This window comes from Cantharellus anzutake (genome assembly GCF_015039405.1).
Source record: "Cantharellus anzutake strain C23 chromosome Unknown EI90scaffold_11, whole genome shotgun sequence".
NCBI lineage: Eukaryota > Fungi > Basidiomycota > Agaricomycetes > Cantharellales > Hydnaceae > Cantharellus > Cantharellus anzutake.
Genome location: NW_024066961.1, coordinates 374,112 through 394,160, shown reverse-complemented (window position 1 = coordinate 394,160; position 20,049 = coordinate 374,112).

Here is a 20,049-nt window from a genome sequence, read left to right as displayed (position 1 = left end):
GCCGCGTTGAAAATCCTTACCCTGCCGGCTGAAGATCAGGGCCTTCAGCTGGACAGGCCACATTATGCATATGCCGGAGGTTCAAACTTGACCTCTCCAACATGGCGTTTGGCCTCTTTCTGTAAGTTTGATTGAAAAGTTGTCTCGTGAGCGGTGTAACTGGCGCGTGGGCTGGCCAGGGGGTCGTTGTTGCGTCGAGTTGGTAGCTCCCTCGATAAGACGTTTTCCCATCTCGCCAATGGCCTCAAACATGGAAAACGTAGTAAGTACGTTTTTTACATAAGAGATGCACTAACTGTTGCCGTTCCCGTGAACTCTAGAAGACCGCAATGCCAATGCCAAAAGTTCCGCCGCTTGAAGTCTTCCAAAGGGATATCCGAAGTTGTTTCTTCTCGAACACAAGCAGGACTATCTGCTTCTAACTTCGTTTCTGTACGGGACTCTATTTTAGCGACTTTCTTCCCACAGCACTCTCTGCTTTGGAATCTGTCAACACCAAGTCAGCGGCTGGGTATTTGTGTATGCGCGCGCGCGCGCGGGGGGGGGGATTCTTGCTTACCGGCATTGCTTTTGCGCTTCCGGGATCTTGATCAGTTTCTCTTTCCTTCGTGCGGATGGCTCTTGAGACGGAGCGCGGATCGGTTGCTCGTGCAAAGGTATACCGGTCTACAGCATACGATATATGGTAACTGCTGACATCTTACCTAGAGCCACCATATCAAACCTCCTTTGTCAGCGAGACTCGAACAATGCAGTCTGGCTGTGAGATCACCACCCTCACCCGCGCCCCATCTTCCTAGCGCCTCAACAGCACCCTTCCGATCGAGGGAGAGGTTTTGAAGTCCTAACAAAACTCCTTTCTCGGCGGCGATGAAGCTTCAAATCCCTACTTTCCAAGAGCAATCTTGGATGACAGACTCGATATCAGGCCTCCCACTGACGACTTACGTGCCTTGAACATTGCTCAAAAAGGTTCACCCCGCGGGGGAGGGGTCGAGTGAAGCAGGGTTTTTCTCAAGGGTGTTGACATATATCGGGAGTGTGGCACCGACACCAGTGCGATGTTACGCTTGAAGGTCCTTCCTATGCCGTAAAACAAACTGCCTGTCTCAATACCTGGAGAATCCCCAACGGAAGATCATCAGTGCTGATCGGCCTGAGGGAGATTATATTGCAGAATATGGATGGCTGATACTTGGTGTGCCGAGTTCAACGAAGCGAAGCAAGTACTCTAGTTGCTGATCATCGATACCGATGTTTAGTAAATAATCGCCTTCGGAGGAAATTCTGGTGACATGAAATAACTATTAATGCAACATTTCCCAACGGATGCCACCCATGATCATCATCGGCCGCTTCCGAAGGGAAGCAGACCAGCATGGGAACCGGGACTCTACAATCCCCTTTCTTTTGGGTCTCCCCCCTCCACCGACCCTCTGCCACCGCTGCTCTTCCAACTCCCAATACCTTTGCCAATGCTGCCACTAACTGCTTCCCCCATTCCTTTCCTGAGACAAGTGAGATGGCTGCGTTTATGATCCGGTTAAGACTGGAGCATTGGCGATGACATCACACCCTTGATCATGCTAGGCTCACATCGGCTCCCGTCAGGTCGGACCCCACATCTTTTACATAGCATTGACCAGTATATTTCATGGTTGTATTTGTATTGATATTCCCCACCAGGTAAGGAAGCATCAAGTTGCTTTGCAGGGAAAAGGTCTAGCAGATTAGGGTTGAATTTCTGGTGAAAAGAAGAGGAGGTCAGATCTGGGGCATAGCTGTGTGTCCATTGTTGAGGTAGTGCAGGGGAGGGGTGATGATGAATTTGTGCATGTGGTTACTCTGCACAGAGTCATACACCTGTGGCAATATTACGCTTTTTTCGATGCTGAAAATTTGTCATCTCTTTCCCCTTTCTTTTCACTTTACATAATTTTTCTTATGTTTCAAGGTGTCTGTAAGGGATTAACCTTACTTCACTATAATTCCCATTATAGTGATGCTGTTCTTTCTTTATGTCAGGGCACACCCCACCTGACCCTGTGCTGTGCCGCCCTACTCCGCTCCCCCGCTATCACTCCCTGTTTCTTCTTTCCCCCTTTCCTTCTTTCTTTCTATTTCCATTCCGTGGTCAACTTCCCCTTCTCTATGTATTACTACACACCTAACCCTGCTCCCCCGATCGCTGCACCTGCTGCATGCATTCCTGCTTGCAGAGCGGCACACCTCTGGGATCTCCTGTGGAGATACCCAGGGGAGTGCGGCTGTGTGCAGAGATGACATGGCTCCTCCCACGTGACCCCAACTGCATGTATATAATAGTGCCTGGGGTGGGAACAGAAGAAGCAGCCTTCTTCTCAACTTCCCACTTCAGGTAAGTACTGTAGCTTCTCCCCTTTAATGATAATCCAACTTCCCACTTCAGACTAAGTGGTCAGGGATGCTCACCCCGCAACGGGACTGCTGCTATGCATAGCCAACGTCTGTCCCATCGAGTCCCTCGTGCCGGGACCTCTGTCATGACCGACAAATCCTGAGGGCTCCATCAGCAGCGAACCAATGCTGATAGGCGAATCCGCTGACCCGAAACCCATCCTAACCAGCCCCAACCCCATGTCTGGCCCCCTGCCTTATTGCGTGAGACTTGGCCAATAATCAGAACCTAGACACTGCCGGTATTCCGACCTTACCTCCAGTTCCTGAGCCCTTGGTGCTCCCAGCATTCAGTCATGCCTGCCTTGTCTCCATCTGAACCACACTCATCACTTCCCACTATGTGGTCACAGCCATGCCCCACTTCCATGCATTCCACACCCTCTGCCCATCTCTGCACCCTCTGGCCACTTCTGGTTGCCCTTGACACCTCTGGTCAGGTCAACACTCCCACTCCCCTCTGTACCTCTGTTGGCCTTCATGCTGTCCTTGTGTGACAGTGCTGGCAGATCAACCTCTGTTTGCGGACTTGTGTTGGCACCGCACCGACCCCGCTTATTTGCGGACTTGTATCAGCGCCGCACGCTGACCTCTGCTTTTTGTCCTCTGGCCATTTTTGTCACTCAGCAACATAACATTCATTCCCTGCCGAGTGCCTATTATGTTCACCCCAATATTGGCTTTTGATCCATGTGCTATTGCACTTTCCTATTCATTCATTTAATCTGTCAATATTGGTACTTGATCCGCTTTTACCTTATTCATTCCTTGCCTCCCATTTCCCAGGTTCTTGTCCTTGGTTTAGTTTGACAAGTCCCGGCTTATTTCCGCACCAGACCGACTGGTCCCTCTTTTGATATCTCTTACCTATTTATGCCTTGTAAATACTTTCGGGGACCTCAGTCTGAAATCAACTAGAGTACTGTCAGGGCCCGGCCTCGGACTTGGAGGCTCCCTGACCTCAACCCCCATCTAACCTGTCCTCACACTATGTGGGGCATGAGATGTACAGTTGCGGACAGGCAAATTCATTAAATTTTCTATCACGGGAACAACTGTGTCAATAAGTTTGATTTTTGTATAGTTGTACTCCATTTGGCCATAGCTATCTAAAAACACACTTTATAGGCTCCTAGGTCGTTTTTCAAGCGCACGCTAAATTTTGGACCCAAAAATTGAAGAAAAATTTGGCATTTCAGACATCGGCGAGGCAATATTGGCAATATTGGGAGGGTATACTTTTGTACATCAAAATACAAGAGTATCTAGCTATCTGTGGTTGCAGTATTCCTCGGAATCGCATCCATTGCAATTCTTGCGGCTTCGCTTCGGAAACTGAGTGATGACTCTTTTGTTTTTTTTTTACCACCCATTCTGCTGCTTTTCCCTTCCGATAGGCATCCATAAACCTCCAAGTCTGATTAATGCACTTCCAAATTGTGCATGAATCCAAACGCTGGAGGGGAGTGGTTGGCGTACCGGAAGCAAACTCATGTGATTCTGCCTCCCCATCACCGATTTCCTGCCATACCACCATTCCATGGGACTTCTTTCACAAAAAATCATATGCTACTAGTCAACAGCTTTCATTTGGCCCCCTTTTTATGCATGGGCGCCTATTTTCTAGCGCAACGCTAAATTTCGGCACTCACATGGAAATATAATCTTCGAATTCAGTGTCGGAAAGCCTCGGAATGAACTCGGTTACCCAAAATACGTCGTTTTATCATGTTTCCAGACTTTTTCATGGAGATTAAAATTTCTTTCAGACTTTGCCTGTCCGCAACTGTATAGTAAAAGGAAAGATAATATACACTTGCCTATGCAGGGCATGAGATGAGAAGAAGGGTAAAGGTCTCATCTCCCTGCATGGTTGCTATATAAAGGAATGGGTCACATGCCCACAACTATACAGCTCCTAGAGTTGTGTAGTGTGACCCGGAGGGAACATCCAGGTGGCAGTGCCCAGTAAGCGTGGGAACGTTCTGAGCGAGTTGCTCGCCCAGAACTGTGGCTGTGACCCGTGGGAACATTCTGGGCGAGCTGCTCGCTCAGAAAGTTCCCACGCTATCTCGTGCGCGCATGTACACAACACACAAAGGCAACAACAAGGCAACAGTCAAAGAATAAAAGGGGGTAAAGTAGGTGGGGAGTCCGGGGCACCCTAAGGCAGGGTGCTGAACCCTGACAAGTACCCCCCCCTGTCTGTTCTGAGTCCCTCCTTCTGCAAAGGGGGCTTCCCCCCTCTGAGTCCGTGCTCACGGAGTCCACGCTCCTCCTACAGGTCTGCTCCGCCCGCAAGTCTTGTTTGAAGTCTGCTGTGAGTGTCAATCCGTAAATACGGGATCTCCCCCAAATGTCAAGCTCAGGGCACAGTGCTCCACTTGAGTCGCTGAGGCTGCGATCCCACTCTGCTAACCTTGAACAGTGCTTCCAGATGCGCCGCATATTTCCGCCCACATATCCACGCATGCGTGCTCCAACAGACCTCTGCATCACCTCCGACCTCAACTCAGACAGAACCCAATCCGCCTTCCATCCATCTTCTGACAGTACTTCCGACTCTGACAATAATTCCAGTCTCTGACAGTATTTCAGACTCTGACAGCATTCCAGATCTCTGACAATGGAGTGAGCTATTAAGGGCTTGATGGCATGTAGTCAGAGACACCAGGATGGATGGGTCAGCCACAGGTACTTGGCGCTCCTCAGTGGAGTGTACTGTGTGCATGGTCGTGACTCGTAAGATGTGTGAAGATCCCATATCATTGCTATCGGCTACCTTGCGTTCGCAGTGCAAACATACCAGTAGTGGGTTGTTAACATGAGTGTACAGTGAGGAGTGACTAGTGGGGCCTTCAGTGACTTGGTGTTCCCAAAGGGAACATACTGTTGGCGAGGAGGTATGATGACTGATGAGGGAGGGACCAGATGATGGATGGGTGGCTACTGTCATATCTGTGCATACCCGATCCCGACCCGACTCCTGGACCTCCTTCTTCACCACCTCCGGAGTCCTACCCTACTGCTGTCTGTTCCGATATTCACCTTTGGTCCTGACACCACACCACCTCTCACCCCTCATGCCACCTCCACTCCTCTGTCCTTCTCCTGTCCTATCTCTGCCCAAGGTACTCTCCAAAAGTGTAATCCTGCGTCATGAAATCATGAGGAGTCATGACATGTCACGAAATTTCATGACCCCTCATGACATGTCATGACAATTGAATTGAATCAGACATTTTTTACATTGAAAATTTTGGATTTCATGACAGTTCATGACAAATTGTCATGAACCATCATGTGCTGACAAGGTCCATGACTGCTGGTGACACAACATGACATGATGCCTCATGGAGGTTCATGAGTGGTCATGATATTCATGGAGTGTCATGGAGTGTCATATGTTTATTTTGACCTTTCCCCATCATGTAAAATGCTCTAATGTCCCATGATGCATCATGGAAATTCATAATGCTCCATGAACATGTATGATGAGTCATCAGCATGCATGAATATGCATGAGATGTCACAAGCACTTATGAACTGTCATGTGACAGACCTTATTTGTGACAGCACTGACTGATTAACCTCCAACTCATGCCCTTGTGTTGGCACTGCACTGAACTCTGCTTTTCCTCCAGCCACCTTTGCTGCTTGGTGTCAGAAACAGTGTTTAAGGATATTTGTGGGAAGTGGAGTGGAGACAGTGTGAATGATCACTTAGCTGATAGGTTACTCCATTGCAAGGTGTCAGGGGGTTGGGATGTTGGTTTCAATGACTCAGTGGGAGTGTTGTGCCTCATGCTCTAGGCTATCCTGTATTTCAGGTGTAGTGGAGGGAACCTTGCAGCGATGTAGGCTCAAGTGAAGATGAAGTCAGAGGTGAACTATGGACAAGAGGACTTGGGGGGGATTCTAGTTGACATTCAAACTGGGGTACATAGGCAGCAACCCACAATGCATAAACACGAAAGGGAAAACAGAAGAGGGGCCAGTCAGTCTGGCACCTGAATGGGAGGCAGAGTGGTGAATGTGACAAACTAAATGAGGGATGAGAACCAGGGAGACAGAGAGTGAGAGAATGAATGAGAGTGGAATGAACAATTAAACAAAGAGGCAAAGTAGGGAGGCAACCTGAGAGAACTGACAACCTGGGTGCCAATATAGTAGCAGATCAAGTGTCAATATAGGGATGGATCAAAGGTGCCAATATTGGCCACTAAAGTAAGTTAAGCAAATGGGCAGGAACAGGACATGTGGGTGCTTGGCAATAAATGAATATCATGTAGCTGAGTGATCAGGAAAGTTAGAGTGGTGATGGGAAGGGAGAAGGTGCCGATGTGGAACTGTGGACAGGGTCAACTATTGGCACCACTGAGGGATGAATTATGGAGAGGACTGACAGGGCAAGATAGGTGGTGGGGAAGTGGGAGAGTGGTAACAGATGGGTGCCTTTGGCAGGGCCATGACACTTTGCAGCACACTATTCATTTCTTGCTAATTACCTAATACATTTGTCTATTCATTCACTTAACTCACCAATATTGGCACTTGATCCACTTTATATTGGCACCTAGGTTGTCAGTCCCATTCCATTGTTTTCTTGTATGATGCTTTCATATCACTTTCAACTTAAGGCTAACACATGTAATTAACCATTATGCCCCCAATTGTCATCGTTGTATCAAGAATCCTAATTTATGATCAATCACAATGATTCTTGGGAAGACTCTTAATGATTCATGAAGGTCCATGAGGGTCCATGAGGGTCCATGATCCTTTATGAAGCCCCATGAAGGCTCATGACACTTCATGACACTTCATAGACAGGCATGTAACCACTCAAAACTTGCCTGGAAGAACCACTTAAGTCATGAGCAATCATGACCCCCCATGCAGGTTCATGACATCTCATGAAATTCCATGATGGTTTGTCATGAACTGGCATGACTGTTGCTGCTTCATGAAGTTTGGTGACCATTCATGAAATGTCATGACTTCCATGACAGTTCATGAACCACCATTACACTTTTTGCAAGTTACTGGGGGAATGACAGCTGACTAATGTGGAAAGGAAGCAGCCATCTAAATGAGGAAGAAGCAACAAGAGGATTAAATAACACCATACAGTAGAGACTGCAGGGTCTGGATTTGGAAGTCAAAGTCTGGAACATTGGCTAGATGTAATAAATGAAATGCAATAAAGAATACAAGGAGATAAGATGGAGGAGGAGGTCAAAGTCTGGGTGTCAGGGCATGGCCTAACCGGCTACCCTGACTCCCTATGCCAGAAGGGAGTTGCTGTAAGACAATCCGGAGAGATCCAAAGAATGCAGGTAATCTCACTTAGCTTTTGCTTAGCTCCTGCTTCCTTTCTTCCATCCACATGTCACCCCCTTCCCATGCCTCGCTTACAATTATCTGAATGAATACTTATCTTTTCATGTCATCATTCTATCGGTTATCTCTTATCTCATTGTAACCACACTCTAGTGGGTAGCGGTACCCATGTATATATGCAACCCCTATCTCTGCTGAGGGTGGCATCTCAGCATTAACAACGACTAGGATTCTTGGGAACACCCTTATCATCATGAACTGACACACAGTCCCTGACACCGGGGGTGGAGATGTGACTGGAGTTCCGGAGGTGGAGGTGTGATGAGGTTCCGGTACAGAAGTCCGGAGCCGGAGGTGTGGAACATCACAAGCTCTGGTCTGGAAGGTACAAGGTTGGGATCGGAACCGGAGTAAACCAGAGTCAGACCGGAGGTAGTGTTGGATGTCAAGTACATGGTGAGGAGGGCAGTGTCCCTGGACCTTTCCCTGGAAGGAGGCCAGAGGTAGAGAACAGGCAGAAGGACCATGGCCTCAGCAACTCGGAGAGGAGTGCTGTGCCTACATTCGGTAACGCTTAAGAGTTGATCCTTAACTTCAGAACAGGGGGCGAACTCTGGGGGATAGTCTTGTCATCGATTTTGCACTGAGGTGCCATCAACTACAGTACAGGACTTATATACATAATAGAAGACAAATGGGAACAAAGGGAAAAACCCAAGGGGGACTTACCCACTTGCCGGGTTGGCGAGCTCGTGAGAGAATTGCCTTATTGAGCATTGTGGAGTGGGTAGGTGAAGGGTGGAATTAGTGACAGCTACTGGAGAGTGGGAAAATGTTAGAACTGGGCGAGGGCGGATGATTCCAGAGGGGAACCGAAGACTTAGCAAGGAGGGACCTTGGCCTCAGCGACTCAAGCGGAGCGTTGTGCCATTGCTGTTTGTCCATTTGGTCCTTAATTTCATAGGAGGCGAGCAGGAAGTCTCTAGGGGGCATGTCAGGTCGATTTTAGACTAAGGCCTAAAACGAGTATGTACAAGCGCCGATATATATAATGGGGAGGGCGAAAGCACAAGGAAACAAAGGGGATCCGAATTGGAACGAAGGCATCTGAATGGGAACAAAGGGATGACAGAAGTGGAGCAGTACCGAAGGTCATAAGGCAGAACCTGTGGTACGTCCGAAAGGAGGTAAGGAGGGCGAGGCCCAGAGGGGCAGGAGGATGAGGGGAAGTGGGGATGATGACTAACTGGCTAGAATGGGAAGAAGCAGCAGTCCAAATAGGGATGAGGGGAAAACACGAGAGATACATTACAAGCGGTGAAAGAGCCGAAGATGATCTGTGGAGCTCGGAGGTTATGGAGGTTACGGAGGTTATGGAGGTGGGGTTGAAAGTCCGAGGAATATTGGCAATGGTGTTTACGTAGTATGAGGTCACCAATGCAATGGACTAAGGCCGAGGTGGAGTCAAAGTCTGAGGTAGGAGCTATGACGGAGGCTCGGAGCAAAGGTATGAGCGGTGCCCGAGTATGAAGTACGGGACAGCAGTGGAAGGTCGTAACTTGGTGGGGGGTCGACGGAAGAGGGCCAGAGGGAAGAGAGAGGAAGGAGGAAGGAGGGAAGGTGTGGAGGAGAGGAGAGGTGTCAGGACCGAAGGTGAGTATCGGAGCGGATGGGAGAAGAGTAGGAGGATGATGGAAGGGTGGAGGTGTTGTGGGGAGGAAGTGGAGGAGTGGGAGGAAGAGTAGTAGGAGGGTGGCAAGAGGGGTGGTGTTCGGTCTGAGGTGGGTATCGGAGCGGACAGAGATAGGACAGGAGAGGGATGGAGGAGTGGAGGTGGCATGGGAGGTGAGAGGAGGTGTGGTGCCAGGACCGAAGGTGATGAAGAAGGAGGTCCGGGAGTTGGGTCGGGATCGGGTATGCACAGATATGACAGAAAACCTTTGCGGGGGTGGCAGAAGGTGAGGATAAGAGGTACTGGAGAAGGTACCGGAGATCAGAGGTGGAGGTGAACTGGAGGTGAACCAGAGGGTATGGCGGAGGTGTGGGTGTTATAGGAATGGAGTCTCTCGTGACTGTGTCAACTGAACGTCAACCACAGCGGGTCCTCCTTGTCCACATCCTCCCATCTCTTTCTTACATTCTCCCTGTTCCTGTCATATCCATCCATGGCCATTGACTTCCACTGACTCCGATCTTTCCAGACCACCTCTGCTCCTTCTTCACTAACCTTGGAGCTCCCATATTCCGCAATCACCTCTGCCTCCCTCGATGGTCACCACCCCCTCTTTTCAATATATTACCTATGCCTGTTAGAACGGGTGGATTTGGACGACTCCGGAGTGGAATTGGAGACTTTGTGTGGAAGGACCTCGGCCTCAGCGACTCAGGTGGAGTGCTGTGCCATTGCTGGTTGTCCTGGGGGTCCCTAATTTTGGATCTAGCAGAGGGGAAGTCTCTTGGGGGCATTTCAGGTCGATTTCGGACTGAGGTTACAAGTTACTAAGTACATTGTATATAAGGAGGGTGTTAGAATGGGCGGAAACGGACGACTCCGGAGTGGAATCGGAGACTTAGCGTGGAGGGACCTTGGCCTCAGCGACTCAAGCGGAGTGCTGTGCCATTGCTGTTTGTCCATTTGGTCCTTAATTTCACAGTAGGTGAGCAGGAAGTCTCTTGGGGGCATTTCAGGTCGATTTCGGACTGAAACCAAGACGAGTATGTACAAGCACCGATATATATAATGGAAGGGGCAAAAGCACAAAGAGAACAAAGGGTGACCAAATCGGAACGAAGACGTCCGAACGGGAACAAAGGGTAGAGGGAGCGGAGCGGTACCGAAGGTCATAGGGCAAGACCTGTGATACGTCCGAAAGGAGGTAGAGAGGGCGAGGCCCAGAGGGGCAGGAGGATGAGGGGAAGTGGGGATGATGACTAACTGGCTAGAATAGAAGGAAGCAGTAGTCCAAATAGGGATGAAGGGAAAATGCGAGAAATACATTACAGGCGGCGAGAGCGCCGAAGGCGGTCCGCGAAGCTCGGGGGTTGCGGAGCTTACGGAGGTTACGGAGGCGGGGTTGGAAGTCCGAGGAATATTGGCAATGGTGTTTACGTAGTATGAGGTCACCAATGCAATGGACTAAGGCTGAGGTGGAGTCAAAGTCCGAGGTAGGGACTATGACGGAGGCTCGGAGTAAGGTACGAGCGGTGTCCGAGTGCGAAGTACGGAACAACGGTAGAAGGTCGTAACTTGGCGGAAGGGTGGTGGAGGAGTAACGGAGGGAGGAGAGAGTGGCGGAAAGGAGAGTAGTCAGGTCCGAAGGTGAGTATCGGAGCGGATGGGGGAAGCGTAGGAGGTTAATGGGAGGGTGGAGGTGTTGTGAAGGGGGAGCGGAGTAGTAGGAGGAGGTGTGTTGCCAGGACCGAAGGTGAGTATCGGAACGGCAGCGGTAGGTTATGACTCCGGAGGTGAAGAGGGTGGAGGTCCGGAAGTCGGGTCGGGGTTGGGTATGCACGGATATGACAGAAAGTCTCTTGGGGGCATTTCAGGTCGATTTCGGACTGAGGTTACAAGTTACTATGTACATTGTATATAAGGAGGGGTTCGGAATCAAAAGGAGTGAGGGTACTCCGAAAGGAGACAAAGGGAGCTGAAAGGAGGGACAACACCAAGGGTCAAGGGTTTGACTCAATGGTGTTTCCCAAAGGAGGAGTGAAGGGCCAAGGCCCAAGGAGGATGGAAGGAGGATGGGAGTGGGGAATGGCCAGCTGACTGAATAGAAAGGAAGCAGCAGCCCAAATAGGAATGAGGGAGAATAGCAGAATTGAATGGAGCAATGCAATAGTTGCAAGGTCCGACATAAGTCTGGAAAGTCCAAACTCGGAAGTTAAACTCCAGAATATTGGCAAACGTAATTAAATGGAATGAGCTAACCAATACAATGGGTATAAGCGGAGGTGGGGTCAAAGTCCGAGGTTGGAGCTAAGACCGGAGGTTCCGGAGACAGAGATGCAAATGGGATTCCAGAGTGGAGGTCCGGAGTGGAGGTCCGGAGTCGGGAGCATAGGTGTTGTGTGCTCGTCTGGGAGGTGTCGAGGTTGAGGTCGTACCTGGAATGTTCCAGAGTCAGACCGAAGGTGGTGTCGGAGCCGGAGGTGGGATAACCTCTTGGGAGTTGGCAAGGAGAAGGTGACGGAAGGGGGGTAAGGGCTCCGGAGTCGGTTTCGGAGTTCCGGGAGCCCGGAGCGGAGGTCGGGATTGTATGGATATGACACACTCTCTCAAAACAATGAGAGAATTCCAATACAACTTCAGGTGAAATCGCCCGAAACAAAAGAAATGCTGCAAGAGACTCCCTCCAGCGAAAACCCCTCCAAAGGAGAAATCTCCATTGGATAGCGACCCTGCAAAGGTGGGGGAGCAAGAAGAGTACCTAGAAAAATGGTACAAAAAGGCCATAAGAATGGCTGAAGTGAGAATACTCACTCCCTACCCAGAAGGAGTGAAGCCAGAAGCTCTAAAGAACGGGCTGGCTTTCCCTGACAAGAAATGGTCAGGGGAGAATGACAGGGAGTTGTTCTGGCAGTGGTTCACAGAACTACTGGGATTCCTCACCTTGTGAGGATGCAAAGGTCCCCAATTTGATGAAGTCCATCTGGACTGCTTGATTCGCAGATTAGGGGGACCCACATTTGACCTCGGAATAAGACTCTGAGATGAAACTGTCCTCAGAGGAGACAAGGGCATGTTCCTCAAAATAACTTTCATCAAAGCCTCTGCCACGTTGAATGTGACAAAGAAATACTGCAATGTTAAATACAAAGCGGAAAAACGCCTAAAACAGTTCTACTTAGAACTGTCTAAAGCAGCATTGTAGGAGGGCACACCAAGTACCACACAAACAAGGCCAGAAACACGTTTTTCGAGGCTCCAACGAGCACCCTCAAGCATACAACACAATCCCAACGCCCACGACACATTTTAACATTTTTTCCAATTTTTTCCATGCTTTTTTCTCAAGACTCATATTGCCACTTCCCCAAAATCCACGGTTATCTACCATTTTCCCCATACCTCCCCCAAATCTCTACCAATTCACACGATTTTGAGCTCGATGGACAGCGACGGATCAGAAGAAGAGGATGGAATGACGGGACGGGAGTCGGGATGACGGATACGTGGTGGAGAAGCGAGATTGATGGTCAATATTGACTTCATGGGCTCATTTATTGATTTCATTGTCACCATCCATCAGCTATTTTCCTTGTTTTTTTGTTCTGATTTCTCCTTTTTTTTTCTATATATACACCCAGTTTGCGTTGTACTTACAGTTGTTGGACCCCTCTTCTGTGCTACAAAGAATGTGGTGTTGAGCAATCCCTCCATACATTAAAGAAGCCTCCTGACAACTGTCCAAGAAGGACCAGGAGTGAGTACATGATTAGTGAGATTTTATTGATTATTTTCTAGCACCCGGACCATGGCACAGTATCGGCACTGTCACCACCCATCCTTTCCCTTCTTCCGACCTGACTCAGACACTACCCCCAGGTCCCTACTCTTTTGCCTGGGCAGCCCTCTTGCCCGGTTACAGCATCCCAGATGGTGACGCTGCCAGACCAGGCATCCTTCAATGCCAGGTTTCTAAACAACATTCCCCTTGAATGGAAGAGGGAAATGATTGTTCATGACAGAATCAGAGTGGACTTCTCCTCAAATGAGGAGATGTTAAAAGCAGTGTAGACAAGATAATTGATGGGCTTCAGCCTGCAAATCGGGTTATTACACCCAAACAACCACCATGGCAACCACAAGCTGTGGTAGAGCTCTCCCATCAGGAAAGAAGGCTGAAGAGCCCAAACCCAGATGGAAAGAGGATATATCCTCGAAAAATTTGAGGAAAACTGACCAAAAGTCAGTCCCAATTTGTGGCAAATGCAGCAAAATAGGGCAAACAAAAGATTTCCCTAAACATCATGCTATGAGCAATGAAAAGCCAAGGCACATAGCCGCCATGGAAATCACAAATGCATCAGAAGAAGAGTCAGAAGACTCATCAGATGAAAAACCAGAGAACAATTCTGGTAACTCTGGAGCATCAAGCTTCGAAGTAGAGGACCCATACGAGGGACCTCAATACTAACCAATTCAGAAGGTGAGGAAGTTAACATTGGGACCATAAGGATGGGCCCAATGTCAGTCATTGACCATGATGACATAAATTACAAAATCAAACTGGCCATGGCATGCCAGTTAGAAAACACAGCAGACAAGAGAGTCGCCGAAGCCGTGGTGGAAGCACCAAGAAAAGACACCTTGGGGAAATACACCAAAGTACCCAAGGAAAACAAGGAGAAAGGGAAGAAGGACCAAAAGTCCATCGAAACCCAGACCCCCTTGTTTGATGTGAAATTCTGCATCTCAAAAGATGCGGGAAAATACCCTGCAAACAGACCGCTCTCAACAAAGAGAATGCTGATGGCTCACGTAAAAATAGCAGGCATAAAAGCCTACATGCTATTTGACAGTGGGGCTGAAATGGATGCAATATTGCTGGACTTCGTCCAGGTGGTCCACATCCCAATCCCCCAAATGGGGACGAAAGGAACAAGATCACAGATCTTGTTCAGAACGAACGTGGATGTTGAGATCAATGGCCATGTAGAAAAACACTATTTCGATGTGATTAACATCAACAGATATGATGCCATATTTGGCACCCCCTGGTTAAATAAAACCAGGTAAGCTTAGACTTCCGGTCTCAGAAAGTGAGAACAGTGAACAAGGGTAACATAGACACCAGTGAAGACCGTGCGACAAGATCACATGGGTGGAAAACTTGAGCAAGGGCTCGAGAACAGCCAAAAAAGAAGCCTCCCTGACAGGGAGGCGAGACAAAAACACACCTCAGGGTAATCAGAAGAAATACCCTGAAGGTTGGCCCAATCCTAGTCCAGAAGGACTAGAACTTCCAGACATACTACATTTGGAAGGTCTCTCCATGAACAGCCCTGAGTTTGAAATACTCAGGGAGTGGTGGAAAGAGAAATTCGAAATCATGATGGTGCAAGCACCATTAGAAATGCCTCCCTTAAGGGAGGTGAACCATCGAATCCCATTAAAGGATCTGAACAAGAAATTTCAGGAAAACACCCTGAGATGTCCTGCAGCACTGCAGGAAGCACTAGCAACCAAAATAGATTGCTACGTGAAAGCAGGATGGTGGTATCCTGCGAGCAGTGAGTGAGCATGCCTGCTACTGTGCATCCACAAAGCAGATGGATCTTTGCACACAGTAATCGATGTGAGAAATTGTAATTTGAACACGATTCTTGACGTCACACCAATGCCAGACATGCGACTGATCCAAGGATCAGTTGCCAGAGCAACATACTGATCCAAGATCAATATGTTGGACACATATGAACAAATACACGTGGATCCAGACGACGTCCATAGGATGACGTTCTCTATGCCCCACAGGATGTACAACTCAAACACGATGCAGCAAGGAGACTGCAACACTCCCTCCACTTTCCAGTGCACGTTGACCTGGGAACTATGAGGAGAAGTAGGCAGATGCCCACATGTCTGGTTCGATGACATCCTCACCAGCACAAGCTTGGTGGAGAACCACAATAAAGCATTATTGTGGTTGTTTACTCGCCTCAAGGGGGTGAAGTTCTATATAAGCTGGAAGAAATTCCAGCCATTTGCTCCAATCCTAGACATTCCAGGAAGCCACATGGATGAACAAGGCATCCATGCTCAAGCAGACAAAATGGAGAAAATCTGCAACTGGCAAGAGCCAGTAGACCACACAGGAGTCCTACGATTCTTGGGAATGGTATAATATCTATCGATATTCATGCTGAACGTCAGTGGCTACACAGGGCAACTGCAAACAATCTGCTCCAACAAGCAGACATTCAGGTGGACACCACTCCACCAGAAATGCTTTGATGAGATTAAACGTCTCGCATGCAGGGCTCCGATTCTGAAGCCCATCCAGTGGAATCCACTGGAAAACCTCTCAGAAGAAGAGAGGAGTAAACTCCATGTCTGGGTCATAACAGACACATGCCCAGTGGGCATGGGTGCACTAATTGGGCAAGGCAAAAAGTGGCAGTCCTGCCACCCTGCCGCATTCATGTCCAAGAAGTTTACCAACACACAACATAGGTACTTCGCCTACGAACTCGAGGCACTCATGAGATGGCAAGATGATCTCATGGGAGGCCGTGAATTCACAGTAATCACAGATCACAAAGCCTTGGAATATTTCAAAGCGAAAAACCACAACTCAGGTAGACACCTGAGATGGCAAGCCTTTTTTGCAAGCTTTAATTGCAAAATAAAATACATGGAAGGCCACAAGAACAAAGTGGCAGATGCACTTTCATGGTACTATGACTTGTCAACAGACCAGAATCTGCATTTTGATGACTACATGTTGGCAGATATCCATCTGGATAAAAATTCAGAAGACATTATCCCCGACAGAGTCAAGGAATATGAAGAACTGCTGCTAAGCAGTACTCTGAGTAAAAACTCAGAGAAAAAGAGACTCACAGCAATACACATGAGAAATACCCTAGAGGAAGCTCTAGGGGGGAGTGCCCAAAACCTGGAAGAAATTATAATTCCAGAAGAGAACCTTCAAAAACAATTTGAAGGAAAAGACCTCATTGAGGCAATAAAATCTGGATACACACAAAGCCAGATCCACCGGAAAATCCTAGAGAACCCCAGGAATTTCAAAAACTTCTCCATAAAAGATGGGCTGATAACCCAACTTGGAGAAGGAGGGATGACCCAAATAGTAGTCCCGAAAGGGAACTACGAAAGGAAGTCCATTCAAGGAATAATCCTCAAAAACATCCATGAAACACTTGGACACCTAGGGTCCAGAAAACAGTGGAAACCCTCTGTCAATATTTCTGGTGGAAGTTGATGAGGAAGGACACCTACAAGTTCTGCAGGTCTTGCAGAACTTGTCAGACAACAAAGAAAAGCACCAGGAGAAATCCCGGACTGCTTCACCCACTCCTGACCCTGGAAACACCATGGTCATCAATAGCCATGGACTTCACAGGTCCATTCCCAACAAGCTTGGGATATGATTACCTCTGGGTAATCATCTGCAGGCTGACATCCAATGTCCACCTGATTCCGATAAAAATAACAATGAATGCATTAGAACTAGCGTTCATATTCCTTTGCGAAGTTGTAAGACTTCACGGTCTACCACACTTGATCGTATCAGATCAAGACTCAAAATTCATGTCAAAATTTTGGTGCAAACTACACTGAATACTCGGTGTGCAGTTGAAATTCACAACTGCATTCCATCTGCAAGGTGATGGCCAAGCAGAAAGGATGATACAAAAAGTAGTACAGATACTACATGCGATGGTCAGACCAGATCAATGCAACTGGGCAGCGAAGCTGTCGATGGCAGAATTCGCAATCAATGCGAGTTCAAATGCATTGACAGGATTTGCCCCATTTGAATTAATCTATGGCCACATGCCAAAGATGTACCTAACAGCACCACCCTCGGACTACCTGGGAGTGAACAACTGTCAGGGCATACACCCTAACCTAGCCCACACTCACACTTGCACCCGCATCCACATGCACACCTGGCTGGATGCCCTGGGCCCTGGGTCTCGGGCCTCATGTGACTTCCGGATATCTCCGGAAGTTTTCGATTATATTGGGCCACTGTGGGAAGGTGAGAAGTTAGCTTCCTTCTCACCTTCTTACCCACAGCAGTGTGCCCTGGACAGGGCTGTGTTCCTTTAGGGTTGTGGGCCATGGGGGGGGGGTCACAGGGACCCATGAGACATCCCCTGACAATGACTTCGCCCAAAAGGCGAAGGAAAACCTCATGGCAGCACATGACATGATAATACACAATCGCACTGCTCAAACAATCCAGGTGAATAAGAAAAGATGCCCAGACCTGCCTTTGAGAAAAGGCGAGCTTGCATACTTATCCATGGATAAGTTGAACCTACCCAAAGGGAGGGCAGGCAAACTAAAGCCCCTGTATATAGGGCCTTATGAAATTCTGGAAACATTTCCAGAGATGTCAAACTACGTCCTCAAGTTGCCACCACAACTTGAACAACATGGAGTCCACCCAAGATTCCATGTATCCCCGCTTGCACCTCACGAGCCGAACAATCAAGAAATCTTCCCAAATAGGGAAGTAAACATATTTTACAATTTTGGGGAAGACCCCGATCACAAAGCAGTAGTTTGCGAAATCTTAAACCATGCATGGGTTCATGACGAACTCTGGTTTAAGGTCAAATGGGAGCTAGGGGACACCACATGGGAACCCCTAGGAAATTGCAACGACCTCATCCACTTGGACAAGTACCTCACATTACAAAATGTGAGGGAACCGGAAAATCTCCCTATCAAAGAAGATAGGGAACTCTTGGCATCACTACACCCCCGAAAACGGAGGTGGAAGAAGTGAAGCCGAAGGGTGATTGCCCACAGCCAAGAGCATGGGAAGATTCTGGGTGAGCAACTTGCCCAGACAGCCACACCATGTGCTAGAGTTCACATGGGCTAGGCAAGTAACTCACCTAGACCACGTGAACCACAGGCTCATGTGTAAAACCATACACAATTGTGGTGAATCCCATGCATGCAAGAACCAAAACCCCTCCCACCACCACGAGAAACAAAACAACAAAATGTCGTTCTCTGGGGGAGGCAACCCTCGATACGATCCAAACAAGCTGCTGGACATCGAGATACAACAACCCAAGGAGCAAGGCTCCTCAGAACAACAACAACACCAGGTGCAGATAAGCACCATGGACTATATGATGCATGCAGCACAAATGAGTGCTGTGAACTGTCATATCCATCTATGGCCATCGTCCTCCCTACCTCCGACCCTTCTGGACTACCTCCGCTCCTTTGTCACTAACCTCAGAGCCCCCATATTCCGCAATCACCTCCGACTCCCTCGATGGTCACCACCCCCTCAATTCAATATATTACCTATGCCTCCCTAAGTACGGAACCCCAAAGGCTTCCGGACAGGTCCGACATCCGCTAGCACACTCCCACCCCCACTGGGCAATTCACTTGCCTGCCCTGCAAGTCTACCTTTGGGCCTATCCCTCCTTTCCGTTTCTGGGTTATAGCCCACCACTCTGCTAACCCCATAACCCGACTCGTTGGTAATATTCAGTTGGCTAACGTTTAACTCTGTTAGCTCCACTCTGCTCGGTCCTGTCATTCACAGGCCCCCCTCGCTGTAACTAAGTAAATTAGGGCACAGACGTGTAACTTGGCACAGTGCTCCTGGTCTGTCAGGGTCCAGCCCTCATTCTGTGACAGGGCCAAGGAGATCCTCCTAGTTTCTGGGGTGTCCAGTCCCAGTCCGAGATCCTCAAACTCACTGAGGGGGCTAGCCCCAGCCTTCACAGGAAATGAGTTGAGAAGAAGGGTAACCTTCTCAACCTCCTGTGAAGCCGCTACAAATGGGAGTCGGGAACTATACAGTTTTTGGCTCTTTGCCGACTTTCCATAATTGGCACCCCCTGTGGGAAGATTCTGGGCAAGCTGCTCACCCAGAAAGTTCCCACGGGTCTGCATGCATGCAGGATTGTGGAACAGTGAAGGGAAAAATAGGAGAAAATGGGGGAAGGGTACCTGAGGGTGTGTGGGGTCAGGGGCTGTGCCCTGACATGGTCTCAGTTGCTGAGGCTGAAGCCCTCCGCCACAGAGACGTATCCTTCATCTCGCTTCCAGTCTCTAACATGAACCAACAACCCTCTGCGATGCCAATAGGCACTGCATACCCCCAGCCTCCACAAAGGGGCTTCCAACCATACATGGTGCAAACTGCACTGATGGCGCAACAAGCACCATTCCAGGGGCAGCATTTGCTTCTGCAGCCCCAGGCATACTCCCCAGGGAACTTCCCTGGCCAAACCACTCCCTGGATCGGCCAATTTGGCCCAGGTCCGACAACACCCCAGCCAAATATAGGCTGGGAATCAGCTATTGCATCAGCGGTAGCTGCCCAGATGGGTCAATTCTGCCAGGAGTTGAAAGAGATGAAGTCCCTCATAGGAGGGAGACAAGGGAGCAACAGTGGCTCCTCATCCAGGCTGTCCAAATGGGCACAGTCTGACAACTCAAGGGTGTCAGATGATGCCTGCAATAATTGCCCCCACTGGAGGTGCGAATACAATAGAGCACACAGAGATGCCGAAGGCATCTTTGCCTCTCTGAAA